This window comes from Cydia amplana, chromosome 5 (assembly GCF_948474715.1).
Source record: "Cydia amplana chromosome 5, ilCydAmpl1.1, whole genome shotgun sequence".
Taxonomy (NCBI): domain Eukaryota; kingdom Metazoa; phylum Arthropoda; class Insecta; order Lepidoptera; family Tortricidae; genus Cydia; species Cydia amplana.
In genome coordinates, this window is record NC_086073.1 from 12,915,161 (window position 1) to 12,929,995 (window position 14,835).

At 38.9% G+C, this 14,835-nt stretch overlaps 1 protein-coding gene across 1 annotated transcript in view; it reads left to right on the top strand.

Moving 5' to 3' along the window:
- Nucleotides 1–14,835, top strand: part of LOC134648085 (protein muscleblind-like) — a 368,389-nt gene that overhangs the window by 184,585 nt on the left and 168,969 nt on the right. The gene's annotated exons all lie outside the window — the stretch shown is intronic.

The following is a 14,835-nucleotide window of genomic DNA, read 5'->3' on the forward strand; positions in this document are numbered from 1 at the left end:
ACAGACCTATACTATCTGATCTATACTCAAGCTTACACTTGAGTGTAGGTAAACGAGGCAGCTTTTAATGCTAAACGCATAATGCATCGGCCACATTAATTTAAACTTTCTTGTGCACCTGTAAATGAACAAGGACACTGTCCACAACTTAGTCCATCCTCGCTAAATTATAGACAGTCTCCTCGACTCAAGTAACCTGTTGACACTGCGTTAACTCATGATGTATTTTAGGGGCCGGTTCACTTTGTTACACAACTTGTCTTCTCCGCCTTCACTACAACAGGATTTCCGAAGTCATATTGAAATAGCTGTTAGTCCGGAGCGTTGACTAACTTAACGTGGTCTGTTATTAACTTCGTACTGTCCACACGATCACAGAGCGCAACGTTAGTCACTTGTTTATACAAACTCCAACTGCTGTTAGGAAACAAGGGTTATAAGCCAATACGTCTTACAAGGAAAGATACCCAATTGTCCGGCTGTATTGTCCGGTTTGATTTATTTTGATATTTCATGTTCTCAAAAATATATTCAAACCAGAAATTAACTCTCTCTTTTGACACTTTTCAGTATTTTGTATGATAAATTCTCCCAATAAGTTGAAATTGGGCAGCTAAAAAAATATATGTGTCTGTCAGTTTAGACTACTCTCTAACTTACTCGTAGGTATAACAAAATATATCAAATCGGAGCGGGACAGTGGGTACCTTTCCTTGTTAATGAAACTGATATTATTCTCTTGAATACATGAAGATTGGAAATCTATCCAACAGAGAATAAAGCCGGACATGGTGAATACGAAATATTTTTGGAAATCTGCATTCTGGAGCCGTTTCGTAGACCGAAAGGTCGTGAGTCTCGGTGGCGCGCCAGTTTAGTTTGAAATTTCATTCTTTTCGAACACATATCTCGTCTTATTCCGGGAATCTACTTTACATTTCTCATCCTAATGGCCATTGAGAGAAAATTGGAAAGGAAGTTTCGTGTTCGTGTCTTCAGTTTTGAAACCATTTTGAAGCGAACTGAGAAATACGTCAGGCTCAGGATGTTTTGTTTTACCGCAAGTTATGCCTCTAAAATTTTGTGGGCTTAGAATCTAATAAAAAAAGGATTACATAAAACGGGACATTGTCAAAAGTTATTACCATCATTAATAAATAGAAGTATGATATTCCATAACCGCTTATTTATTAGATATGCAAAAGAGGTATTTAGTTTACGGCAGTGCATGCAAGAAAACAGGTTAAAATTATATGTACATTTATTTCTATTCTTCGTTTCACAGAAACTGAAATAAATGCAATAAATTACCGCCGGCAGGTGAAATAAAGAATAGAGGGCGATGCAATGTTTGCCTGGAATTCCGTCTAAGGGTGAGGGAGGGGGCGTAATGTGTGGCGGACACCCTTCCTGAGGGTTCTCTACCTCATGATGCCTATGGTGCCGATGAACCCTATCGATTTGTCCATTTCCTAGAAATGGCGTAATTGCGAATTGTCCGTTTCGAACCGGGCCACTTCCGTGTAGTAATAGAGTTCAGCGAAATATAGCCGTAGCACTATCATGCCATCAGAAAGCATGCATTTTTAAATCACTGCCGTTTGAAGGGAAATTGATTGGTAAAACCCGCGGCTCAACCCTTTGAGTCATTTGACTTATTGAGGTCACAGGTACTGCACTTATCGATTGTAATTTAATGAGACACAACAACTACAAAACATAAACTCAAAATTTGTATGCGATGTGACACACACGAACCACACGAGTCGCGGAAGAAAGGTTACCTACCGTTCTATTCTTATTAACGAGCAAGATTACGAGTTGCTGTCTATTAAATAAGTACCTACACAAATGGGTGTGCAGTTTTAATCGCGGTCTACATGTCGCGATATCATTCTTGCCAGTCAAAAGTGTGGTCCGTTATATTTTGTATTAGTTATCAGTATTAAAACATTTATTTTACATATCAAAGTGCATGTGCAATGTATATAAGGTCATTGTTGAACTCAGGAACGGACATACGGATATTTTCTAAATTTACGATATACGTGTATAACGAGATCATTAAGTACTGCAATGCTTAGCGAATTATTTTACTATTTAGTCTGTTAAAACTAGGCATTTATTTAACTGGCCGTAACACTCACAGCGCTCTCAACGTTACCGGCACTTCAGAAACATTTTGGGTCCTCGGAGGTAATCAATGGTTCATCCAAAACGGTCCACTAGGGAACGAGCTAGTTCCTCAGCATCGAGGCAGCGGTTACCGCGGCCCGCTCCCTTAATATACAGTAGTGCTTACCATGCGGCCCGCAGTTTGTATTCATTACCCACCTGGAGACCGCCGTTGCACGAGATTTAATGCCTCGCACAATCACTGCTCTCATTTACCACTGCTCAAATATTAATTTAATTGCTGAGTTATGAAGGCTTTGTTGCTATCACAGTCGGCTCTGAAGTGGATTAAGTAATTTGGGTCGCATTGTTTAGTGAAATATGGTTTGTTGCATGGCATGTTTTGATTTTGTCTATGATAGATTAGAGGTGTTATGGAAAGGTCAAAATAATTAGACGCTAAAATTATAACTTAAAGTACATAATGAAATATTTTCTCCTAATCGTAATTTGCATGTGTTTTGATTTTTAAGTTCTGAACTTGTTTGCAAAGAGTTCTTAAAATTGTTTGGCATACATATTTGTATTTACCACCCTAGGATAGGATGGCATGCATTTGTTCGTAGTTCGTACTTGAGTTTTCAATTTTCGCTGCAAACTATATTCCTTTATTAAAGAAATCCATACTCGCAATTTTCGTGAGAGCTTCGGTAGGAAGTCTGCGCTGTATATTCTTATTACATACACATAGATACATATAGACACATAAAAAAGAGCTCACGTAATAGAAAACTAAAGACAGTAATTTAGTATAAACCTTCATTTCATACTCCTCCTACCTTATTTACTTTCGATAAAGAACGCACCTGCTGCAATGAAATATAAAATTGGGCCCTAAGGGAAACAAAAAAGTAATACCTACAGATGTAGCGGCGGTTTAGTTATTAGTTTTCGTTACCCCAACGTATCCGAGATGCATGTGTGTAATTTTGGGTCGGCGCTCATGTTGTCGTTGTCGCGAATACCTCTCCGGTGTAATATCGGGAAAAACTTGCGGGCGGCGGATAGTTGCGCGGGTCAAGTTAATGATATAGCCGCCATTTGCGGACGAGTCCCCGCTCCGAATTGCGACCGGGCACGTTAATGGCCACGGCTATAGCACTCTGAATATTTTAAAGGACATTCGCTGAAATTACTACAAAAATAATGTCTCTTTGCTTGTACCGAATCACCCGAGAAACGGTTTAGAGACTGGCAATAAATATGCACGGAATCCTCTTCCTATTGCCCCTTTGCAGATTGCTTTTCGGATTAAACATTTTCAGTCGCTTAAAACTTTGGTGCAGCAGCTCGACGTTTGAAGTCGACTTGCGAAATGTTATCTAAAGGGGAAATCGATTTGTCATAGTGGAGCTGCGTTTGGCTCACGTGCGGCCGTGAGTAGTTTCGGTATAGCGAGCCTTTAAATGATAAATGAGGTTGGGTGATAGAAGAGCGGCTGGCCGCGGTAGGTATACTAGGTAATGCGAGTAGCGAGTGCCGACAGAATATCGCCGCGCCGTGCGCACGGGCGCCCCGCGCCGCGCAGACAGCCCGCTACGTGCGCGGCATAATGCACCGCGCGCTGCAAAATTCACAACTACTCCCTAGCACATCTCATTTGCTCTTATACTGTCGAATACAAAACTGCACGTCAACTTTAACATTCTTTTAAAATGAAAATGTGTTTGGGCACGCTTAGTTTACCCATTTTCAGTAAGGTCAGGTCTGTTGGTCCAACTGCAGGTAACTGCTGGTAATTTAACATAAGTACTTTAGCTACAATTGCCTGTCTAAACACCTGCCTGTGTAAGACTTGTTCTATGAGGCTTCTATGTCGATTTTATATATTTAAGTATCAGTTGGCTCCTTTTCAAATAGGTAAAAAAAGGTAAAAAGCTTAAAAGTTGTTGTTGTCGATTCGATCATTATTGTTTAGGATATAGGTGATATATTTTTTTCAGTTTTTTTGTCTCTATAGTAGGTAAAGAAATTCTGCCGTCACAAAAATTTTGTTATTTTTGGTGTTCGTTTTTTATCTAAAGCAGCGGTCGGCAACCCGCGGCCCGCGGGCCGCATGCGGCCCGTGAACCTGTCACTTGCGGCCCGCGAGCCTCCCTGGCTATTTTGTATGTATCATTGACAAACGACAATGTCTAGTCTAGTCATAAATATTAACAAAGTGCGGCCCGCGTCAACTTCGTTAACTACTATGTGGCCCTTGGCTGCTAAAAGGTTGCCGACCGCTGATCTAAAGTATCGTTACGTATTAATATAATGTAGGAAAAGAAAACTTTGAATAGATAAGAGCAAAATCGGATTTGGATTTTTGAAATACTTGAAAAATTGCTATGGGTAAAAAGATTTACACATAGCAATTTTTCAGTTGGATGGGAAAGGTGCATCACCGGAAGAAGTACCTTGCATTTGTAGAATCTCGTAAGCTCTCTAAACTCGGATTCAGGACAGTTTGTTCTAAATGACTGGCATGCATAATATATGTATTGACATTAATCAAATTATTCACCAAGAAAATAGTAATTTAAAGTGTGTCGAGTCAGACCGAGTGCTTGGAAGTTCTTATGCATTCTGCAAAGTGCAAAAGTTTTCCCCACGCGTGGTGTGTCAGGCACGCGATGCATAATGTGACTCGACCTCCCCTAACTTTTTCGCTTTGGAAATCTTCATTTAAATAATATTTCCTCAAACAATCCGGCATCGTGTAATTCCTTGCTTCGCAACTCTTTATCAGATTTGAATACTTACCTACATGTAGTCTTGCTCCCAAAGGTGCCCTCCCTTGCTGACGATTTAATTTATAAAATCGCACTTAAAAGTTGTTGTCGATTCGATAATTATTGTTTAGGATATAGGTGATATATTTTTTTTCTGTTTTTTTGTCTCTATAGTAGGTAAAGAAATTCTGCCGTAACAAGAATTTTGTTATTTTTGGTGTTCGTTTTTTATCTAAAGTATCGTTACGTATTAACATAATATAGGAAAAGAAAACAAAATAGATAAGAGCAAAATCCGATTTGGATTTTTTTGTCAACTAATGTTTCTTTTCGGAAACCCTAAATAATGTTGATAGCGTAGGTTCGCCAACCACGACAACTTATATAAGATGCAAATCTCAACAACGGTAGGCTTCCTTAGCATCAAGTAACATGTCAACATAAAACAACAACAGCAAAGTTTTAACTGCCATCCAAAAACTGTAATAAACACCTTCTCTGTTCATCCTCGTATACCAATCTCAGAGTGTTTCTTCAATAAATATCTTGTTGTTTGCTATGCCCGCGCCGCAGTTCTGACGAATGTTTATAGAATAAATACGAATACTCGACTGGACATGCCCATAAAGGATTTTTGGGCGTTATGGGTATTTTTTTTCACAGAAACTTATTTTGAAAAGCTTTACCTGAAAGAGTACCATGGAACCTATAGGTACCACGTACCAACGTATGTGGCTAACAGTTTTTATTGGCGTTATAGCAAAATTCGTCCTGGTCATCTGAGTCCTGAGTCGTATGCGCGTTATTCGCTTTTTCAGAATTATGTCAGCATTGCTATCGCTGTTGACCGCATCCACAGCGAGCGCATACGTTTTCGATATCATTTTGATGCGTCAAATACACATTCGATAGGCAGGTCCGGACTGCTGAAAAAAAACCATGTGGGACGTTGGACACAGGATACACTAGGGACTGAAATTTATTACCGATGTAGGATTTAAATAAACTTTTTCTTTTTGTTACCCAGCTATACCCAGTTTTGCGCGGTCGCAAAGTTTTAGCTTTCTAATTTAAACTAGTACCTACATATTTTGCAATTCGAACTTTTAATAACCACTCTTACGCCAGTGATTCAAAATCATAATAACTAAATCCAGTTCTTTTTTTATACCACGTCGTCATATGGACGCCTGCAACTCCAGAAGTGGCCTCTTTACAATTCTTTAAACTTTAAATATAAAAGACGCTAACATAATATTATGTACCTATACATATTATTTATTTAAACACTTAGTGGAAACCGAATGTTCTCGTAAACCGTTATTTTTGGAGGATAATATCCATGGATATGATATAATGCCTCTGTACGCTGCGAAATAACCATTTCCTGGCCTGTCGTAAGTTGCTCCATACGTCTGTTGCAATGGGTAAGGAACACAGAACAAGTTAGAATGGCGATGCGAGCAGGGTACGTGTCGCCGCCGGTTATGAGCAAACGCTCGCATGCTAGTACTCGCCCGCGCTGGCCGAAAAACGTAAACATGCCTTTTGCGCCACAATAACGTTCAGATTAAGAAGCCAGACATCAAATCTGTCTAAAGGAGGCGTATCCATTCACCAGTCACACAAGTTTTTACTACCATTGCGCGAGAAATGTGGAAATGTGGAGAGGAACGAGCGGCGACACCGGTTCCGATACTAACTGCGCGCGATAGCCGTTCTAACCTCTTTAATATGTTCTGTGGTAAGGAAGCATTGTCTGGCGCTGGCTTCTTATTAACGTGCATAAATATCAGCCGCCTCCCTCCCAATTTAGTGCCCACCTCCAGGAGGCATTGGAGGAAAGAGGAGCAAATCAAGCGGCACATATTGTAACTTAAGTTCCATTTGTGTTTTGAGTTTTTTGGGTGTTTTGGTGACAGCGTTTGGGGACTTTGGGGTGTAATCTGAACGCCTTCAATACTTTAATACTCGTATACGTACGTACTCTCTACTGCAAAAATTAGCTAAGTAGACGGTATCTTCAAAATAATCTGCACATGCTTAGAATAATTAAGCATAGAAACTTAGATACATTAGTTATGTACCTACCTAAAGTCGACGTGTTAAATGTGAAGCCAAAATACGACCATCTTTCGCTATTAAAAAAATACAGTGAAAGAGAGATACTTCAATGCATGGATGCTGTCACAAAGTAGCAAGGTTTTAAGGACTTCACTACTATTCCCAGGACATTGCTTCTAAACTTTATTATTCTAACATTCCAAACTTACCTATTATTTGGAGCCTGTCGTGTCGTGTCTCACTGCTTGGCAAAGGCCTCCCCCCAGTTTCTCCACTGATCTCTATCTAGGGCTGAGTCTGGCCACTCCTTCAAGAGAGAGTCCAGTTCATCCCGCCATCGCCGCCGGCTAGAGCTACTAATATTATAAGTATACCAGAAACTTTTCGTTTTTTTTTGCGCCGTTGGTTGGCACAGGCCGCGTAGCCAAGATGTCAATCGCTTACGCTCCGTAGCGATCGAAACGAAACTGTCACTGTCGCACTAATGTGGAAGCAAGCATAGATGGTAGGATTCTATAGATGTGGCCTACCGCGTACCCCCGTAAGGGATGGACATGGATGACGTCACAAACGCGGGGATACCATATAGGTAAAAAATACCCCAATATTTGATATCACGTTGGTGCCATTAGCCTGGGGACAAAGTTAGCTAGTTTGACTGTATTAAAATTGTTAAATAAAATGTCAATGGGCAAACGTAAAATAAAATGTTTAATTTCAATAAATTACAATCAACAAGGAATACTTAAAAAATAGTACCCGACGGAAGTTTTAGTTGCGGTTTCAGTGCAAAAACTGCCGAAACCGGAACTGAAACTCCCATCGGGTACTATTGCCAGTAGTTTTAATGATTTTTCACAAACACTCTTCCGTTAGTTTTGCGTAGGTACACAATCCATCGGGAAATGCTTATAGCATATTCGGCAGTTTGTCGTCGGTGCCCAGTTTCCTTCCAGTAGCTGAAACCCATTTATCACGCGTGGCTCCATGTCGTGGACTCGTGGATATCTGGAGACAATAAACGAAATATTCATTTTGTAATGTGTCAATCTTATTGCAAAATAAGAACTAGCGCCTGCGCCATATCTTACTTAGATTCTCTGAGTCGTTGCAAACCCCCCGATAACGCTAGAAAGATGGTAATATCCGTAATGGTTAAATTTAATTTACATTCTAATTCACAGTTCAATTTTATTGTTCATATATTTCCAGTTCTACAGCAAAATTATGTATAAAAATGTTATTAAAATACAAAATACCCGAATTTTGGGGTAATGATATGCATCGCGGGCTGGTATCCCTCGAATAATAGCTATGCGACTAAATTGAATACACGTTATTAAAAGCGTGACGGCTTACTGTCAATATGCGTACAGAATTTGGTAGGTTAATAATACTTATAGGTTATGATTGTTTACCTGAGTTATTATTTACTGTAAGTGCTTTTTCTAGTCAGATTTTAATTGTTATAAATTGTAGGATGCTGTTAATAAGCATGATAATGTGACCAAAGTATAAAATACTGTATTTACCTGTGAAAAGTTACGTTGTCCTGTTTTTGCCGGCAGTCAATTGTACAACCCAAAATTGAGCAATTCACCATGTTTGTTGAATTCTTAAGTTCATCAAATCTTTTCAGGGTCGTTCTCGCATTTCGTGCAAATCGGTGTTTTCGGAAATTTACCAAAAATGTGGTGGAGTTTTCAAATATCTGTTAATGCAAGGTTACAACATAGGGCCTAAAGTATATGTCTCTCCAATGAACAATTCTAAAAAGGTATGTATTTTCTTTATATGTACAATTAACACCCAATTTTTTCATTCATCTCTACATGTAACGCGTGAAGATATAACTTTGACCTACATTTTAGCCTTAAGATACTACAAATAGAAAATTCGTTGTTTGTTCAATAAATGACTTATTTAGTTATGTTTTAAATCGTATAATATTAGAAGCTAGAAATAAATAATAAAAACTATACAGCCTTATAAGTGTATGGTTGAAGTAATTTCTTCATTACCGACGCGAGAAATAGATTAGCTATATTTTGCTATATAGCGAGGGTATATAGCGCCTACCGCCGATGCAACACATTGTTCGTCAATCAGTTGGCCACGTGATCTCGTAGCGGACGCCCGTATGCCGCTGTTAGCGAAAATATATACGATCTCTCCTGTCGGGAAGGAGTGTGGTTCTCGTTAGTCTTCATCGCCATCGCGTGATTTATACAGTAAGTAGCAAGTGTACATTATTATAATTATACGTAATGAAGTGTTTTAGTGTCGCCTTTCAGATGGTTTATTCTGCAAAATTAAGGTCTGATGCCAACTGATGTAGGCGACAAAAACTTCCAAAACTTCATTCATATCGGTTTCATTCACTTCTTTTCCTTCCAATTTTACTGGGGAAGGTAATGAATGACTTAAGAAGGTAATGATAATATATTCGAGGCAGTGCATTTAATGGAAAGAGGCTTAGTTATTATAAATATTACGTTGTTATAAACATTTAAAACTGTATATGATAATAGGGGAGCCCAACCGGGGAGCCTTTGTAGTCTAAGATGGTCGACCTTCACCGATATGTCTGACGGATGAAACTTACATATTATGAAAGAAAATATGTTCCTGAACATAAATAAATAGGGTTGCTTAAAGAACTACTATCAAGACTATTTTTAATTATTTTTTGAAAAAAAAAATTTTCTTCAAATTTCACCGATCTGTCTGACAAACGAAATAAGTTCCAATGGAAAGTATACAACTTGTACAATATAAATCAACTAGGTTGCCTATCTTTTTCCGGTCACTATTATGTGGTTATAGGGTTGCTTGCGAAAATCCGGTCACAAATAAGGGTTGCCAGGCTTTTAAATAAAATAAGAAGGGAAGACTTTTAGCGATAACTCATAAACGGCTTAACTTATCAAGTTTGATTTAATTTTGTTTGAATGAGTTTATTAAGCACTATTTTTATGATTTTATTTAAATTTTTTGAATCGATTTTTCAAAAGTTAGAAGGAATAACCGTTTTTTGTTCTTTCTAAATTATTATTTCCGAAATGATTCACTTTATCAAAAAATGTTGTTTGCAAACTCCTATTTATTTTTAAAGACCTATCCAACGACACCCCACACTATAGGGTTCAAACGATAAAAAAAATTACATAGTTACAAAACGCGAATGATTTAAATATATTTTGTCTATGCTAATTTTTGAAAATTTGAAAACTATGTTTTATGTGATATGGTGCGCAGATGATCAAACCGACTTAACAAACACTTGGGGTTGACAATCTCGACTTATAATGATGATAAGTAAATGGTAAATGTACCATCTAGCTTGAACATTATAAGTTGAGATTGTCAACCCCAAGTGTATGTCAAGTCGGTTTGATCATCTCCGCAGTGCTTAAGACACATGTTTTTAATATTGTTGATTTTAATTGGTGTTAATTTTCTTGAAATACAGTATTTTTATGTTTGATTTCATAAGTTTGTTTCATTACCGTCCACTGATAAAATTACCATCTCGGCCGATTTCATTACCAGCGCGTAGTTCATTACCAGTAGCCTTATTAAATGAAAAGTAATAACGTTACAAAGGTGCCTTTAGCAGAAAAATGTTAATAAATGAATCCACAAATTGACGAAACTCAAAAGTTTACCATTTAAAAGAAAAATTACAAATCGAGAGAATCTCACCGATTTGCACGAAATGAGAGAATGATCCTTCACTGTTCACATTTTTCACATCAAGTTGACGTTTACGCATTTGTTTGTATCCCACCATAAATTATGGTGGGGAATAAAAAAATGTGAGACTAGTGATGGGTGGGACATCAATTTAAAATGAGTTTGTATAAGTACCTCATTTTCTAAAATGAAGTACTACAATGTGAGGTGAGGTACTACAATTTTTTTTGCATCGACCGTTCCTCCGGCTTCAAAAAACTCCAACGGCAACAAAAAATATTTAATGAAAGACATATTTAAGATGTATGAAAGCCTGCAGCGCTTACGCTTGTTGTCTTTCGTGTGTCATTTTCGGCGAGGCGACATTGAAGTTGGGCGTGTGTCTGTCTCACTCCCTCTTTGGATAAGTATAATTCATTGTTTCATTTTGAAAGGATTTTTGAGGGAATGTCCCAGTCAGTGACGCGTGAGGCGGTGAGCGAAACTTCAACGAATTTCTCGGTGGACCTTTTGTCTTTGGAATAAGGTTTGTAGTTCGGCAGTTAACAGACTCATTTGAGACTCAAATGAGGATTTGAATGTCGGCGAGTACCGAGCGGCTCGCGCGCTCGCGAGTATCCCGACTCTTGCGAGTTGTGAGTACTTGTGCGCATCGCGCGCTCGCGCGCCTCAGCCGCGAGTGGTTTTTTCAAATGAAGTGTTTGAATGATTTGTGTGGTAAGACCTGTTGTGATGCGCGCGAGTAAATGAGTAAAATGAATAGAGGAGTGAAGTAAGACATTTTTGCGGTGTGAAGTACTGCGACGATTTAACAAAATGAGTGGTACAAAAGAGGTGCCTCACGAGTGAGCAACTCAACACTATGTGAGACTGTGACAAGGACAAACAATAATAGCGCTTTCTCTGCTACTCCTACTGAAAGATACATAAGACTATCCCGTTCTGTCAGTTATCCCCACCACTCATGCCATGCCCTCGTGTGGAAGAGTGATAGAGAGACACAAAGCGTTTAGTTGTCGAAGCGATAGCGATTGTAACCTTGGCTAAGCCGGCAGTACGGATATCTACCGTCTTCAATTCTCCCTCATTTGCTCATAGGTTAACTGGAAGAGACCCCTTAAAGGGATAAGTTTGCCTTTGTACTAATGACGAATGTTATTTTTCCTGTTTTGTTTTGATTTTTGTACAATAAAGTGTTTAGTACTACGTACTACTTATAGACAAAGACGCGGCAATATTATACGACGCACAAACACTTTATTTACGTAACGGTTGCCCAACCGTATATGATAAGATAAGGCTATCATTGAGTATAATCGTTACAGCGTTTTGTCCAAATTTAACTAATTTTAATACATAACAGGAGCAGGACAGCAATAGGTACCTACAATCTACATTTCTTTATATTTAGTCTTATACGCAGAACATATTAAAGAGGTTAGAATGGCTACCGCGCGCAGTTAGTATCGGAACCGGTGTCGCCGCTCGTTCCTCTCCACATTTACTAACACTCGCGCAACGGTAGTAAAAACTTGTGTGCGTGGTGAATGGATACGCCTCCTCTAGACAGATTTGATGTCTGGCTTCTTAATCTGAAGGTTATTGTGGCGCAAAAGGCATGTTTACTTCGTTTTTCGGTCAGCGCGGCGCGGGCGAGTAGCATGCGAGCGTTTGCTCAAAACCGGCGGCGACTAGGGATTGCAGAACCGGTACTGTTTAAAAGAACCGGGATTTTCGGTACCGGGCAAAAATGGAACCGGGATTTCCCGGTATTTTCGGTACTTTCGGGACTGCTTTCAAAAATCAGTTTTTTAAATATGTAAGACGTTTTGTGAAAAAGAATAAAAAAAATTGATAATTTTCGCATGCGTTCAAAATGGGCTGTGGACCTTCGAACATATAATAACAGAACTATCAATACGACAAATCAAGAAATTATTCAGCCAGAATTATTAATTCATTTAAAATATCGTTATCATATGTGAGTTTCTTATACCGTGTTTGAATTTGAATTAAAAGTAGTATTTTATTAATTACAAAATTGTCTCTATTTTTGCTTCTAGTTAGTATACAAATATGATATAACTAATTGTTCGTATAAAATTATTTATCGTACAAACATTTATGCCCTTAAAGTATCAAATTACGCAATTTTATATTGTCGGCATTGTCAAACCCATTGACTTTTTTTTAAATTTATTTTAATGTAGTGGTCAGCCGTAAAAGTATTATTATCAGCCTTAGATTGATAAAATATATTTATTTTCTTTATAAAACATGATATTTCATGCTAAGTAACAGAAAGCAGTCAAATATTGTACCGGAAATTTTAGTCCCGAAAATCCCGGGAGTACCGGGATTTTAATTTTGAAATCCCGGTTCTTTGCTTGGCTTTAAATCCCGGGAATTCCCGGTACTTTCGGTACCGGTATTTCCCGGGAGCAAACCCTAGCGGCGACACGTACCCTGCTCGCATCGCCATTCTAACTTGTTCTGTGGTCTTATAGTAGCAGATAGCTTAGAGATACCTCAGCATCGTTCCTTCTGTCCTTTGCCAGTTGCCGGACGTCCGACATGGACTGTGTTTAAGCAACAGATTGCGTCAGCGCATCGCGCTGATCCACGCAGATCAATCTAGGGCATAAACCAGCAGAAACATATTGTCTTAGTTGCACTTTACACGGATGTAATACAAATAAGATTTACATATGTGTGCTATAGGTAAAGTTGTGTATATAAAGAAATGCAAATTGTAAATAAATCAGATACCAATTGTCCGTTGGTGTTTCACTACCTCTATACCCAAAAACCTCTGCTTGCTCAGGGCGACACTCTGAGAGTAGAGGCTCCCATCCACCACCTTTTTACAGGAACCCTTGCTGTGGCATAAGACTCCTTCAGCCTTAATCGGTCGCTTGAGCCTGGGCGATCGGCAGCAAGTATCCATCCAAACCACCTTGATCCCCCCCCCCCCCGTAGGGAATCCGTCTGTTACCGATAGGTCTCCCGGTACAGACATCCTTGTCATAGAATAAGTTAGGGCTAGGGAAGTAGGGACTTAGGCCAATAGGATCCCTTGCTATCGCCTCCCACCTTATTTTATGCAGTCTGTGCAGGCACATGCAACGCCTTAATTCCATAACGGTTCAGTCCATTGAGTAATCCAGGTACTCGGCCTTAGCGTGTGGCTGTACAGACTGCAATCTGATACTGCTACTTAATCGTAACAAAACAAAGGTTTGTTTGATCGAAGCCACCAGTCGGAACTTTTAGTTTGTTTTGTTCTATTGCACTGGTTTGTTTTTATTTCGTTTCCTTTAAATAAGAAGATTCGAACAATGCTTAATAAGAACTAAGAAGTTTTTTCGGTTGAAGAAATGTCATTTTTGAACGTGCTGACAGATCGGTATCGTACCGCTGTAACTTCTTATAAGCATTGTTCGAATCGGGCCGTATAAACTTTTTTCTAAACCCAATGTAAGTATGATTTTTTTTACCTTTCCAGTAAACTGTATGTAAGTATTGCCTTTGAAAACTGTAGGTACCTGCTGCCGTATTCGAACTTCAAGATATTCACAAGAGACGACACGTACTAGATCCATTCTAGATACGTTATAGTTTAGATTTCAACTAGTTCTCTTTTGCAGCTCAATTCGGGCAACCCAGGGGCAACCAATGTCACTTTTACGTTAGATAGTGTTAGATATCTATTAGATGTGAATTGGATCTCTAAGTCATATCGTGTGGAAATCGTTCAAGAGTATCTCCAGAATCGCAGAAATGTCAAATTTGACAGATTAGATCTTAAACATATCGTTATCGTATCTTGGTGACGTCTAAAAGATATCTAGTAGATGTCTATTTCAAAATCCGAATCGGGCCCCTGGTTACCTGTAGTACTTAATTTATTCATACCATTAGCTGGCGAATAAAGTTTGAATAGTATATCATCAGATTTCATTATATAAAATGTGTAATTTTCCTTGTATTCTAGAAACAATCGCTCTGTTTATTACTTGGACCCAGAGCGCGCTAAATTTGAATTCATGTTACGAACAAGCTACATAAACCAATTAATGAGTAGAGCCAATGGCGGGCGCGGCGCGGCGGCTCGACGGCACGCAAGAATCGATAATTCACAATATGCCCGCTAGAGGGCAACGCCGTTGACGCCCGGTGCGCGCCC